Source organism: Myodes glareolus, chromosome 15 (assembly GCF_982192425.1).
Source record: "Myodes glareolus chromosome 15, mMyoGla1.1, whole genome shotgun sequence".
NCBI classification, from domain to species: Eukaryota; Metazoa; Chordata; class Mammalia; order Rodentia; family Cricetidae; genus Myodes; species Myodes glareolus.
In genome coordinates this window covers 59,777,574-59,791,717 of record NC_142040.1, presented here as the reverse complement: position 1 = coordinate 59,791,717, position 14,144 = coordinate 59,777,574, and positions in this window count along the sequence as shown.

Below are 14,144 nucleotides of genomic sequence, written 5' to 3'. Positions count from 1 at the left end.
GACATAAAACTTTAGACTCACAAAAATAAGATAGATGATATTTTCTAAACTTGCCCGATGTAAATGGGCTAAATATTGCAACAATATTTCTTGCTTGATAAAACTGTTTTGTTGTATGTAATCTTGCTGGGTTAAAGATAAAACCTTTTTGATTTAGTCAGAAGGGTATATTATGTGGAAAGTCCTTCTGTATATGTGCTGTTTTTATTACTTAAGAAATAAAGAAGATGTTTGACCTCTAATAATGTAGAATAGAGCTAGACAGAAAAACTAAACTGAATGCTGGGAGAAAGTAGTTAGAGTCAGTGAAATGTCATGTAGCTGCCAGAAGAGACAAATGATGAAATTTTGCTTGGTAAACCATGACCTCGTGGTGATACACAGATTAATAGAAAAGGGTTAATTCAAGATATAAGAGTTAGCTAGCATTGTGATTAAGCAATTGGCCAAGCAGTGATTTAATTAATATACTTTCTGAGTGATTATTTTGGTTCTGGGCAGCTCGCAAATGAATGAGCAGCCTTCACCAACAGAGATGAACTTATATTTGGCTGTGATATGCTTGTGGTAAGTTTTGGGGACTGACCTCCCTTCATTGAAAAGATCAGTAAGTGATCTTAATTTAAGGATCATCTCCATAATCCCAGTTCTAAATATTCTAAGTAATAATTTGAACGACTACTACAAATTAGTTAATTTGAATACTCCCTGAATCTAATGGACCTCAAGAATAAAAGTTTCTCTTGAATCTAATGAAAACTTTACAACAAAGTCTATGACCTTGTACACACAATATAGATGTATGCAGTTTTAAATTCATCTTTGAAGAGCCTTTCTTTTGGTGTTTAAAACTACTGTCAAATGATATGTTCCTCCCATTCACTGAAGACTGAACTGCATGCCTGTAATTCCAGCACTAGTGAAGAAGAAACAGGAATTGATATGGCTGTGCACAGAGAGGAATATAGGACACACTGAAACCCCTTTTCAGGCTGAGGAGTTGGCAAGATAGGAAGTAGTTGTAGTTTATACCTTACTCTATCTGATTATTCAGCTATATGTGACTCCAGATTTTTATTATTAAGACCATTTATAATTTGAACTACACTCAATGATAGAGTCAATAAATGCTTCCTTATATACAGAAGCCTAGTATATGTACTGATAATAAAAACACATGGAAGGCAGAAGCAGAAGAACTGCTAACAGTTAGAGGCCATCTACTATAGAGTTCCTGGCCATCTATGTGTGCATATAAAGACTTTGACATAAAAATAAGAAATTTGCCAGGCTGTGGTGATTCAGGCCTTTAATCCCAGATATCAGCGGGCAGAGACAGACAGACCTCTTTGAGTTCAAGGCCAGCTTGATCTATAAGAGCTATTTCCAGGACAGGCTCCAAAGTTATAGAGAAACCCTGTTTTAAAATCGAAAATCAAAAAAGAATGTTAAGAAATAAATAACAATAAATAAATCAAAACTAAGGAAAGAGTGTCAAACATCATTATTTCTATAAAGTAAAATTATCTCCTTATGGATAAAATGAACTGATATTTAGCAAACCTAAAGACTACCTGAACATTCTTTTGTTAATTTTTTGTTTTCTATTTTTCATGAAATATTTTTTTAATTTTTTTTATTTTTTTATTTATTTATTTTTATTTATTTATTTTTTAAGTTTATTAAATTATAAAAGTTTCCATTTCCGCCCCTCCTCCCAACACCCTCCCACTTCCCCCACTCCCTCTCCTCCTCCCTCTCCATCCCTAAGAGTAGTCAGGGTTTCCTGCCCTGTTTAAAAAGGTGTGGAACATATATACATTAGAGTTTTACTCAGCGGTAAAAAACAATGACATCTTGACTTTTGCATGCAAATGGATGGAAAGAGAAAACGCTTTACTGAGTGAGGTAAGCCAGACCCAAAAAGAGGAATATGGTATGAAATATTTTTGATCATCTTTTTCTGTGCCCATCTTCTTTCAGAGTCTTCCACCTCCAAACTGATACAAGCTCTTGTGTTCTCTCTCTCTCTCTCTCTCTCTCTCTCTCTCTCTCTCTCTCTCTCTCTCCCTTTCTATCTCTTTAAAAATTCATGAAAAAATTAAAATAAAAGTTAAATTCAAAACAACTAATTATACAAATTCAAATGACCAAAAAGGAAGGAAAAAAAAACTTTTAAAAATTAGAACAAATGAACTCACTGAAATTTCTAGAAAATACTTCTAAGCAGGGGACATGGCTCACTTGGAGATGGGCTTGCCTAATAAGGGATGCTCTAGTAATGAGCTCAGTGCCATATAAATTTGTGGTGCATGTCTGCAAATAAAAATAATTAAAAGATGGGGAAAGGATTGTTAGGAGCTCAAGTTAATTCTTGACTGAATAGTGAGTCTCAGACTTTTCCAAAAGACGAAAACAAAACCAAAACAAAACAAGAAAAAGTAAGTCACTTGGTATCCTCAGGTAGGAGAGTGTGCAGCAAAGAAAGAAATAATTGCAAGTGAAATAAAGCATTACTGTTCTTCCCTTGATTTGGTAGATTTGTGTGAAATCCTGCTTCATATAAATCCTGTTAGAACCTTTTCAGATGAATAATTTTAACTTGGCAGATGTAACTTTACTACTGTGATTCTGTGAGAATTCATTTTGCTTTAATAATTTTTGGATTAGTTTTTCCACTAACTAGAATTCAACAAAAGTAAGTGATACATCAGTCTCCTTGACTCTGAACAGAGTTTTCATTTCTGTGGTTTCTTGACAGCATCCCAGCCTGCCTTATAATTTATACTGGCCTTTGAAGGGATTGTTACACTCAACTGTGTGTTATTCTGTATTAAATGTCCCAAATGTTCTGGATAATGCACCTCTCTTGATTGATTGGACCTGGGTATTTGGTGGAGAATAAATAAGTTAAACTTCCTCCTTCTTGATTTTTAAACTTTTGTTACTCCTCTGCAGTTTCCAAAAAAATAAAAATATCTGCTGCTGGAGAAATTAGATGCTGATGTCAGTGGAAACAAAGACACCTGCAAAAAGGTGACACAGATCAGAAGCAACCAAATATTAAGAGTAGGAATGAAAAGATGATTTTTAGCATTCAATTTTTAACTATGCATACACAAAACATCATCTTGAGTTTTTTATTTTAAAAGCAGTTCATTATTATGTTATATATTTATTTACATTTTTAATCCTTCTGATATATTTTAATGCTTCAATTTTTGCTTAATATCTATTAGGGCACTTTATAAGATTTTTAGTTTTGATAAGTTCCTCGATAGTCTATATTGTTACATTTTAACTAAATTGAAGTGCTTATTACTTAAGGTAGCACATATCTGGGAGCAGAGCTTTCATTTGTTTTTCATGAGTAATGTCTATTTGGTTGATGTGCATTTTTCTTCTCGTGTGGGATAACACCACACACACTCATTGGAATGGAAAATGGAAAAATGAGGGCCTGTTTGCAGTACTTAAGACTACTGTAATTAGGCACGGAACATTTTCGTCAGCCTAAATAATACCCCCCTCCATCATGTCTCTCATTCTGATACTTTTCCTCTACCGTGTGGCAGGTTAATTACCATGCTGCTCAACAACATGGGAGTAAGTAGGGCAAGAGTTGGACCTTTCGGCTTTAGTTCATATCTCATGAGAGAATCTGGATAATTTATCATCGAGGTTTTAAATTGTTTGTTAATTTATTACAACTATTAAAGTGAAAATTTATTTTCTCAGGATTTACTTTTATTAATTTTAATGATATGTCTATGTGTTACTCTATCTGTATGTACAGATAAGTAAACATGCACAAGAAGGGTAGACCTTTTTATGTTGATTCCTTTCTTTGGGCTTCCCTGCCTCCTTCTCTCCCTCCCTCGTTTTGTTTCTTCCTTCTTACCTTTCTTCTGTCCTTTTGTATTCAAACTGCAGTTTCACTGTAGTTCTTTTCGTTCTTCTACCCATTCCCTCTCCCACCCGATCAATACCTCCTCTGTTTTTGTTCAGAAATGGACAGGCCTTCCATGGGTATCAACAAAGCATGGCATATCCAGTGTGTGGTAATATTAAACAACTCCCCTTTTATTAGAATTGAGCAAGGTAATGTAGTATGAGTAATAGGTTCTTCAGAGCTGGCCAAATATTAGCTATGGTTGATACAAATTTAAGGTCAATTTTATTATACTGTGTATCTGTATTTCTGATCTTGATTATGGTATTGTGCTTGTCTAGCTCATTTAAAAATATAATGTCTAATTAAGGAATACAGGTGAATAGTTATTGATCTATAATACTCAAACTTGAAGTCATGTTAGTTAGATTTTTTTTAGATGTACAGAAATGTATTTCAGATGGATAGGCATTTATCAAACCATTCAAAGACATAAATATGGCATTTAAAATGTTTAAGAACTTAGAACTTTTTATGACAATGAGACACATCTGATCCTGGCAGCACCAATTATTTCAAGAGGAAGATGGGCATTGAAGAGGCTCCTTATGGAGTTTGTTAGCCATTTGGGCAAGAAACTGCTCTTGCCTTGATTATTTGATGCTATGCTGTATGAACAGGACATGGATGACCCACAGTGATGACTACTAAACTTGCCTTAAGGTGAGATGGTCTTTTGGATTTCCTGCTACATGAAAGAGTCTGGCAGACATTCTGCAGGACACAGAATAAAGTGACTGACAAACTGCTGATAGAGGTGGAAATTTACAGCTTCATGGAAAACTCTTCTACATTCTATGTCTCAATAGGTTGAAGATGGGTACCCCAACACTACAGAAGAACTTTGGGTAACTGTCCAAGCTATGATGTCTCTGTCAATTCTAGAATTTTGGAAGTTGTATACAATGCAATTCCTGTTTACTTAGGTAATATTATCTCTTTTTGGAGTCTTTGATGCAGTTTAAGAATAGATAGTTATAATTTTCCTTAATTATGATAATGGATAAAGTGGATATAAACATTGTTACTGTAATTCTTGCTTGATACCTGTCTTGTTATATGCAATTTCACTGTGTTAAAGTTAAAACCTTCCTTTTTATTTAAAGGGTAGGTGATGTGGGATTCCCCTCTGTATGCTATGAATACCATTGGTTAATAAAGGAAATGTCTTGGGCCTACACAGATCAGAACAGAAGTAGGTCGGGATAATTAAACTAAATGCTGGGAGAACGAAGCCAAGTTCAGAGAGATGCCATGTAGCTGCCAGAGACAGATACTCAGATCAGAACTTTACCTGATAAACCTCAGCCGCATGGAAATACGCAGATTAATGGAGATGGGCTAGTTTAGGATATAAGAGTTAGCCAGAAATACGCTTAAGAGCTGGTTTAATTTTTTCTGTGGCTTTTCTTGGAGGTGTCCTTGATGATTCTGACTCCACTCCTTCCTGAGAAAGTTTCCCAGAACTCCACCTAATGTTTGACTCTGGGTATTTTTATCTTTCCATCAGTTACTGAATGAAAACACTTTGATGACAAATAAGGTGATCACCAATCTGATAATAGTAAATGACCAGTTCATGCTAGGTATCCATTATTGTTAGGAGTCTTAGATGGATGTCATCCTAGTAAATCTATAGATCTTTTGTTGCATCAGGTTTCTACCTGACCCTGAAATGCCTTCTATTGCCAGTCATGACTTTTGTGCTGTCCCCTTCCATACCCTTGAGCTGAAATTTCAGGCTTACAAACAATATGATGTGAATGACAAAAACTAAATAAACTCATGTCCACTGCAGACAGTACATGCTTCTAACCACTGAACCATCTGTCTGTTTCTGAAAAGTAACTAATGCTAAATAGTTGGCATGCAGATTTCAAGAAATTTAGAAACTATAATGTTAATATTTTAGGATCAATGAATGTTCTTATTAATATTCATATGTATGAATCAAATGGACTATCATTAATCATTCCCCTTCAATGATTTTATTGGAAAAATCCCATAAAAGACTTAATTTTGGACCTACTGACTTAAATCTTAATTTGCATTTTATCTTTTTGCATATAGAAAGTTCTTTAAACTGTTGGTGGGCAAAATTTAACATTTGAAATACTTAAGTCACTTTAAATGATTTAACTTGCATCTGCATTCATATATTAGTCTCTTTGAAGTTTTCTTACAGTGATTTTTAAATGATGCAATCTTCTCAAATCTTCTATGTTGAAAATTAGAGGCATGTTTAAGATTTTCAAAATGAGTAGCCAACTTCTCTGAAGCATCTAAAACACAAACATGTTCACCATAATTTGGCTTATATAATTTCCAAGAGAACTTTTAAATTTCACTGAGAAAGGTAATGTTCAATATTACACAACTATATTATTTTTGTTATGTTATTAATATTCTCTCTATATGCTAAGATCTGACCCAAAAATTCTATCTACTTTTTTAGTGCCACTTCAATCGCAATATTCCAGACTGAATTAGTTAATTCAGTATTAATTGTGTGATGACAACCCCATCTTAAATATAACATTTTCTTTATGTTCATTAGCTTATATTTAAACCTGAGACATTTCATATTAATTAAAATCTAAATACTGTTCTATGAATTGATATAATCTCTTTTACATTTGCTGAGGCTTGATCTACAGTGTAAAATATTTTTAAGGTCTTTTTAGAGAAGGTACTAATTTATACTAGTAATTATATGTGAAATACCTGGTAATAAATTATTACATATTTTTACTAAAATAAATATTCCACAAGTGTAACATGAGGGGGCTGGCTTGTTGGGGTTTCCGTCCCATCCGGTACCCCAACAGCCGGCAAATCCCAAAGAGAAATTACACACAGGACTCCATAAGGTTATAAACTGATTGGCTCATTAGGTCAGGCTTCTTGTTAACTCTTGTAACTTATATTAACCCATTATTCTCATCTATGTTAGCCATAATGGGCTCAGTACCTTTCTCGGTGTGACAGCTTACATGTTGCCTCTTCGGTGGTCTGTACAGGAGTGGCGAGAGAGCTTCCTGTGTCCCAGAAAACTCCCAGTCTCTTTGCTCCACCTCTACTTCCTGTCTGGCTTTCCCGCCTATACTGCCTGCCTGGCCAATCAGTGTTTTATTAAAATATGATTGACAGAATACAGACAATTCTCCCACACCATTTCCCTCTTTTTTTTTTTTTTTAAACAAACGAAAATACCCATAGTCCATTTGTTGGGAATGTGGGCGTAGTATTTCAGGCTACTTCCTGCTGGTTGGGGGCGCTGATGATCTTATGGGGACCTAAAGAAAACTTAGAGTTATCATCAAGTCCTGACTGGAGTATCCTGTGAGTCTTGATCATCTCAGGCAGCAGTCTTGAACCTGTTCTGGATGAAGAACTCAGACATCTGGGCCATCTATTCCTGTCAGAGATTTTTCAGGTGGCCTCCCTTGGTCAAAGGTGATTTTTCTTAACTCTGAAAAGGGGAATTGATGGAGGAGGGTTATCTGTCTATTGTGTTATTTTCATTGGTCAATAAAGAGACTGCCTTGGCCCCTTGATAGGACAGAAAATTAGGTAGGCGGAGTAAACAGAACAGAATGCTGGGAAGAGGGCTATGAGCCAGACGCCATGGAGCCAGCCACCAGGTCAGACATGCTAAATCTCTCCCGGTAAGCCACGACCTCGTGATGCTACACAGATGGTTAGAAATGGGTTAATCAAGATGTGAGAGTTAGCCAGTAACTAACTCTCTAGAGATAATGGGCCAGGCAGTGCTTAAATGAGTACAATTTGTGTGTTATTATTTCTGGGGCTAAGCTAGCCGTGCAGGAGCTGGGCAGGATGATAAGCAGGCCTGCCCGCAGCTCGTCACTACAGATGGCGCCCAACGTGGGGCACACAAGTATATTCATGCCATTCTTTATTATATTTATTACTTAAAGTTTTGAATGTTTTAATTAGTGTATAATTATATCACTCTCTCCTTTCCTTTCTTCAGACTCCTCTTGTTAGTCTTTCATTGCGTTCTCTACACCCAAGCTGTAATCAAATCAAAACCATGAATATTCAAATTAAATATTAATCTGTATAGATTTTATGTATGTATATTATAAATATAGTCAAACAAACACATAGGTATATGTTTGCATATATATGCATATATAAATATATATGTAGTCAACTGAGTCCCTTTATATAACTTGTGTAGTATGATTTCAGGGATGATCAATCTGTACTGGACAATATGTGAGGGTGTAGACTTATTTCTAGAAGAGACTAATTTTCTCTTCAACAATCAGTAGTTGTCTTTAGTTCTTTGTATAGGGTTGGACATCATGAACTATTTTCTTTACCATGTTATCATGTCCATTCATAATGTTGTTGACAGAAGTTTCTGTTGTGCCCAGCTCCACAGCTGTTTAGTCCCAAAGAAACACACAGAGGCCTACATTATTAATTGTTTGGTCTATTAGATTAGGGTCCTTATTGGCTCTTACATTCAACATTAACCCATAATTCTTGTCTTTGTTAGTTGCATGGCTTTGTACTTTTTATCAGTGAGGCATTCTCATCTTGCATCCTCTGTGTCTGGGTGATGACTCCATATTGAGCCTTTCCTCTTCCCAGAATTCTTCTATTCTCTTTGTCCCACCTATATTTCCTGCCTGGCTGCTGCCAATCAGTATTTTATCAAACCAGTAAAACTGACAAAATATTACAGGGTACAAGACCATTGTCCCACAGTACTTCTCTTCCCCCTTTTTACAAAACAAGAATTCTGAATCAAATATATTTTGTTTAGCTTTTTATTCCTGACCATTATCCATAACCACTTTACCCAACATTCTAAACAAAGACATATGTACATAATCCATTGTTTTGGGAATGTGGGTGTAGTTTTCTAGGCTACTTTCTGCTTATTGGGGGAGCTGATAATCTTATGGGAAACTAAATAAAAATTTAGAATTAGGGTCTAGTCCTTACTGGAGTATTCTGTGAGCCTTGATCATCTCATCCAGCAGTCTTGAAGATGTTCTGGGTATAGAACTCAAAGCGAAGTCCAACAAAAGTCCTCTGAAATGTTAAATCATATCTGCCCCTATCAGAGATTTTTCAGGGGACTTCTTTGATAAAACCTGATTTTCTTGATTCAACCTAGAATGAATCCAGAGCCTCTCATTTCCTGTGGAAACAAACACAAAACCTCTTCTTCAATGTAACATATCTTTTAACTTAAATTTTAAAGTCAAGTCATTTTCAAAGTACATATGTTGGATTAATTCATTAACATTTATAATCAAATGTCTCTTAGCAGCTGTTGTTCCTTTCTCCTTTCTTAGCCATCAAACAATTCAAAGACAACACAATAACACAATAACATACAGTGTTCAGATTCTCTTGGTATTTTCCATCTTTACATTGCTTTATTTTAAACTATTTCTTTTATTTTTATTTTAAATTCTGTTTTTGTGTGTGTGTGTGAGACAGAGTTTCTCTGTTTATCTTTGACTGTCCTAGACCTCATTCTGTAGACCAGGCTATCCTTGAGCTCACAGAGATATGCCTGTTTCTGCTTCTCAAGTACCGGGATTAAAGGTGTGTACCACCACACCCAACTTCTCTCTCACTCTCTCTCTCTCTTTTTTAAAGAACTTTATCCTTTTTATTTTCTCTCCCAAGCCAATATATATATTTAAACACACTCTAAATCATTTAGGAGTATTTTTAATCTGAAACTATCTTTACTGTATACCTCTTTTTCTGACCACGTGTCTTTAATTTGCTAAGTGATATGGCTAGGATTAACACCATGGCTTTGACAGCTGGATCCATCCCATTCCTTAGCTTTCTGAGTGTCTTTTCTTCATTGCAGAGGTACTGATAGGATCCATGTTTATTGCGACAACTCTATGGAGTTTCACAGTTCTTGCCTTCACTACGAAACATCTATTTGCTATTCATGATTACCTATTAAGTGTTTGGTGGTGGGGCCTCTTAAAAGCTGCAAGGTTTTTGCAGCAAAAGCTGAGTCAGGAAATCTCTCTTAAATGAGACACACTTGCCTCTATCAAACAGAGCCCACCTTAGAAAATGCTGCTACAAATAAGCTATGCATAACTCTGTTTTTCTGTGTCTAGAATTACTTCACAAGATCGCTCAGTGTACAACACCATTGTCCCACAGCACAATGTCAGTGTTTCAATGTTGCTTATAAAAATATTTTTAGATACACTGTTTCCCAGAGAATTTGCTGGTAATCTGATCCTAATAATCTCATACCCAGTCTTCCCTGAATTTCCCTGAGCAATAGATGCAGGAGCTAAGGTGTATGTGGTTTTCAAATTCCCATGATAAATTGATATCTTCATTGTGTTCAGTTCTGTTTTCTTTGTTTGTTTTTGTTTGTTTTTTTAATGTGTGTGCATGATATTCTCTATTTTCTGTAAAGAAAACTTTCTTTTAGAAGGGATTGTAGTCACATTTATTTCTCAGAATATGAATCTAGGAATGTAGATGACACAGAAAACGAATACAGCATTTGTAATTCTGGGTCTTGGTTAACTCACTCAATACAATCTTTTCTATGTCCATCCATTCACCTGCAAATTTTGTTTTTTTTTAAATTTTTTCATCCCTAAGTTCAAGTTTTTAAATCTAATTATCAATTTTATAGTATTAAAAGGAATAAACCTGACAGAATATTATTTCCAAAGACAAATAAATGACTCCTATGCCTTTAATATACCTGTATATATTCTTAGTGTAAACAAGTATTTTCATCGCAAATGTACATACTTGCAAGTGGAGATAGTTCAGTTTGTTTGTCACTCTTTAAGTTTTAAGTACTTCACAATAATGGTGACAAATCAGTTTCCCTTTGAAAATGTAATCTAGGAATAAAAAATGGATATGTGAAAATAGAATTAAAGTAATTCCAGGTTAATTATGCATAATTAATTTATAAACATAAATTATTTTCATCACTTTAAATTTTAGAGCATAGGTGCATATACAAGTTTTCTATGCATGTATTGCCAATCATAACTGCTAGAAAATCAATTTTTAAATAAACCACAGTGAGAACAATACTTTTTAATTATTCACACCCAAAATATATTTCACATTATAAAGCCGCATCTCCAAATATTTACTTATTCCCTTATCATTACAACTCCTCATACATCACTATCCATTGCTCTTTTCATCTGAAATAAGTATACTCATAATGAAATAGACTTGTCAAATAGTGGCCCAATAAATATTTTTGGTGGGACACTTAAATGCTGTGCTTTCATTGCTCACATTCAAGATATATCAAGAAAACTCTCTTTTTAAAAGTGTGAGTTCACTATTTAATTTATCCACGTTTAGAAGTTAATTCAACTAAAATAATTAAGTTCCTTATCTTTCCTGAAACATTCTGGCTAAGAAAAGATAAAAAACAAAGTAAAATATTATTACAGAATTAAGTCCATTTATAATATTTATGAAAACATTCTGTTGCTTGTTTTAAAGAAAAGTCTTTATAATTTAAAGTTAATACACAGTTAACTTGCCTATAATGCTTTAAGTTGAGTGTTTATCTAAAATTTATATATTGCATTTATTCAATGGATTCAATAAGTATTCTTGCAGATATTCCATGAATAAAAGTTTATTAAAATAACTGAGAGTATCTTTCTCATGCTGGTATATTTTTTTTAATAATATCTCTTTGGCCTCGTTAAATTTATCCATCTTTTTTTTCAACGTAATGACTACTGTTTGCATTTATTTTCTGGGTCATGTATCAACTATTCCAAGAATCTCTCCATCTTTAGACAGTGTTTGCCTTTTCTTGTGACTTGTATGACATTCAGTGCAAATCTCTTATCTTGCACAGTTAAATTTTGCAAGTTTATCCCCCAGTAATTGATGGGTTCCTAGAGAGAGGCTTTATTCTTTTTATTTTCATAACTTCACTGCCTACTTGAGTGAATGTACAATAATCTCATAGTTATATACAAAAAATGAGTGGTTACAAGTTTTTCTTATTTATAAAACAAAATAGAGTGGAGACACCCAGGTGCTTCTTATTTAAAATGCATCATTTTGAAAACCTAACAAATCCTCCCATATTTGCTATTATGACTGATTAAGTGTTCTCTACAGTGCATAATGAAATTACTTTCTTTGTATTGAGAGTGATTCTGTTGAACTATTGAAAAAAATATCAGTTAGATACTAATTAGTCCTGCTCTCTGCTTTCAGAAAGTTTGACGTGAATGGGTGTGGAATAGAATGGGAGTAATAGTTAAGGAAACATTTAGGTGATTTAAACCGTGTGCTCCTTAGAGATAAAAATGCACATCAGGTTTGCAGTATAACCTCCATACAGACATCCAGGGCAAATGCTAATGAATTCAAAATGTTTGTCATGAGTAGTTTAGTTTTAAAACCATTGATTTCTTTGCAAAAAGTGCAGTGAGACATAAAGTTGTTTTGCTGCACCCATTCTGGAACTTAAAAGCTGTTAATGCTCTTGGTAATACTTTGTGTGAAAGATGATCTGTAAGAAGCCCTCAGTTTTGATGAATCGTTTTCATTGGACAAGAGCCCTGACTTATTTGAAGGAAGGTACTGTGCATAGATCAGCATAGGTAAGTGAGCGATAGCAGCTATTGCATTATGTAATAGTGTAATAATACAACATTTGCAAGGTTTTAAGGTACAAGTGAGAAACAATAAAAGTGAAGAATTTCACAGTTAAGGAGGAAACATACCAATGTGGCCTTTAGCATGAAGTCACAACTCAGATTTAAGGGACTCATAATTCAGGGTGAATAGTGTGTCTGCTTGCTTAAAGACAAAGGAAGCACCAGTATTTAAGTCTTATATTTTCATTTTCGTACTTCCTGTTTTACACGTAGTTATGCACCAAGGTTCTTTATAATACCAGCACAGCAAGCATACTTTACCTTTATTACTTTTAGTTCCACACTAAATAAGCTGTGTTGGCAACTAAAGCCAATTCTGTGGCATGTAAGTGTTCAGAGCTCCTGAGTGTACAAATCCACGATACTCCCCATCTACAAATTAGTTTTCTACCTTCTACAATTGCACCCTCTACTGGAATTATACTCTTTATTTCTAAACAGTCCTGAGAGCATTTATATGTGACTCAGAACCCTGTCATTGTCACTTTCCTCTCCCTTCTTTTTGTCTCATTAAATTTTAGTTAATTAAATACTTATTCCATCCCAAACCCTATCACTTATAAGGGTAACTTTTGTACTAACTGACTCTATGTGTCAAAATTATCCAAGCACTAATGCATATTGTTAAATCATTTGATCCCTGAGAAGTTCATAATGTCCATTATACCCACTTTTTAGATGAGAAGGCTCTGATATAAAAAATGACTGTATGTTTTTCTCTAGATGTTGAAAATAGCAAAGAATTCACCTAACTTTCAAAGAATTGACTGTAAAAGAAATAAAATAATTCCATTTTTGTCTTTCTTATACTATATCATCTTACACAATATTTAGCTTTCAGTGAGCATTTTAACATTTTAATGTGAATTCATTGTGCACATGATTAGAATAGAAAATGAGAAAATATTTTGCAGTTTGAATGTATTAAGAAAATATTAATGCATAAGTAATCAATGATTTTTAAAAATATGTTCTTTGTGAAATTTTACTTGATTGAAATAAAAGGTAACTATATGAATATAATAAAGTTGGTTAGAATGTAGTTACATTACTATAAATATAAAAGACAATACTAAGAAAAAATAGTTTTATTGTATTTCTGCAACAAAATTCTTCAAACCAAGGACATCAGGTATATCTGTTGAACTTAATGGTGTGTGAAAAACTAACCTGTAAGCAAAAAGCAAAATGAAGGAACAAAAATGCTGTGAGAACCTTCGCAGTAAGAATTGCTTATTTATTGAAACGAGGCAAGTTCTCATAGCAAAGATCTGTGAAATACTTGAAGGCCTATGATGATCCGAGATTACTGAGAATTCATCACAGAAATGAGAAAAGACATTTTTAGAAATAGAAAAAAAACCCACTAACTAGAGTGGGCTCAGAAGAAGCCAGGTGGATGAACACTAGCAGAATTGTAATGATGCCATAAAGTTGGACAGGAAAAGTGGAATGAAACAGAGGCCAGCCATGTGGTTTAACAAAGCGATGCCTGT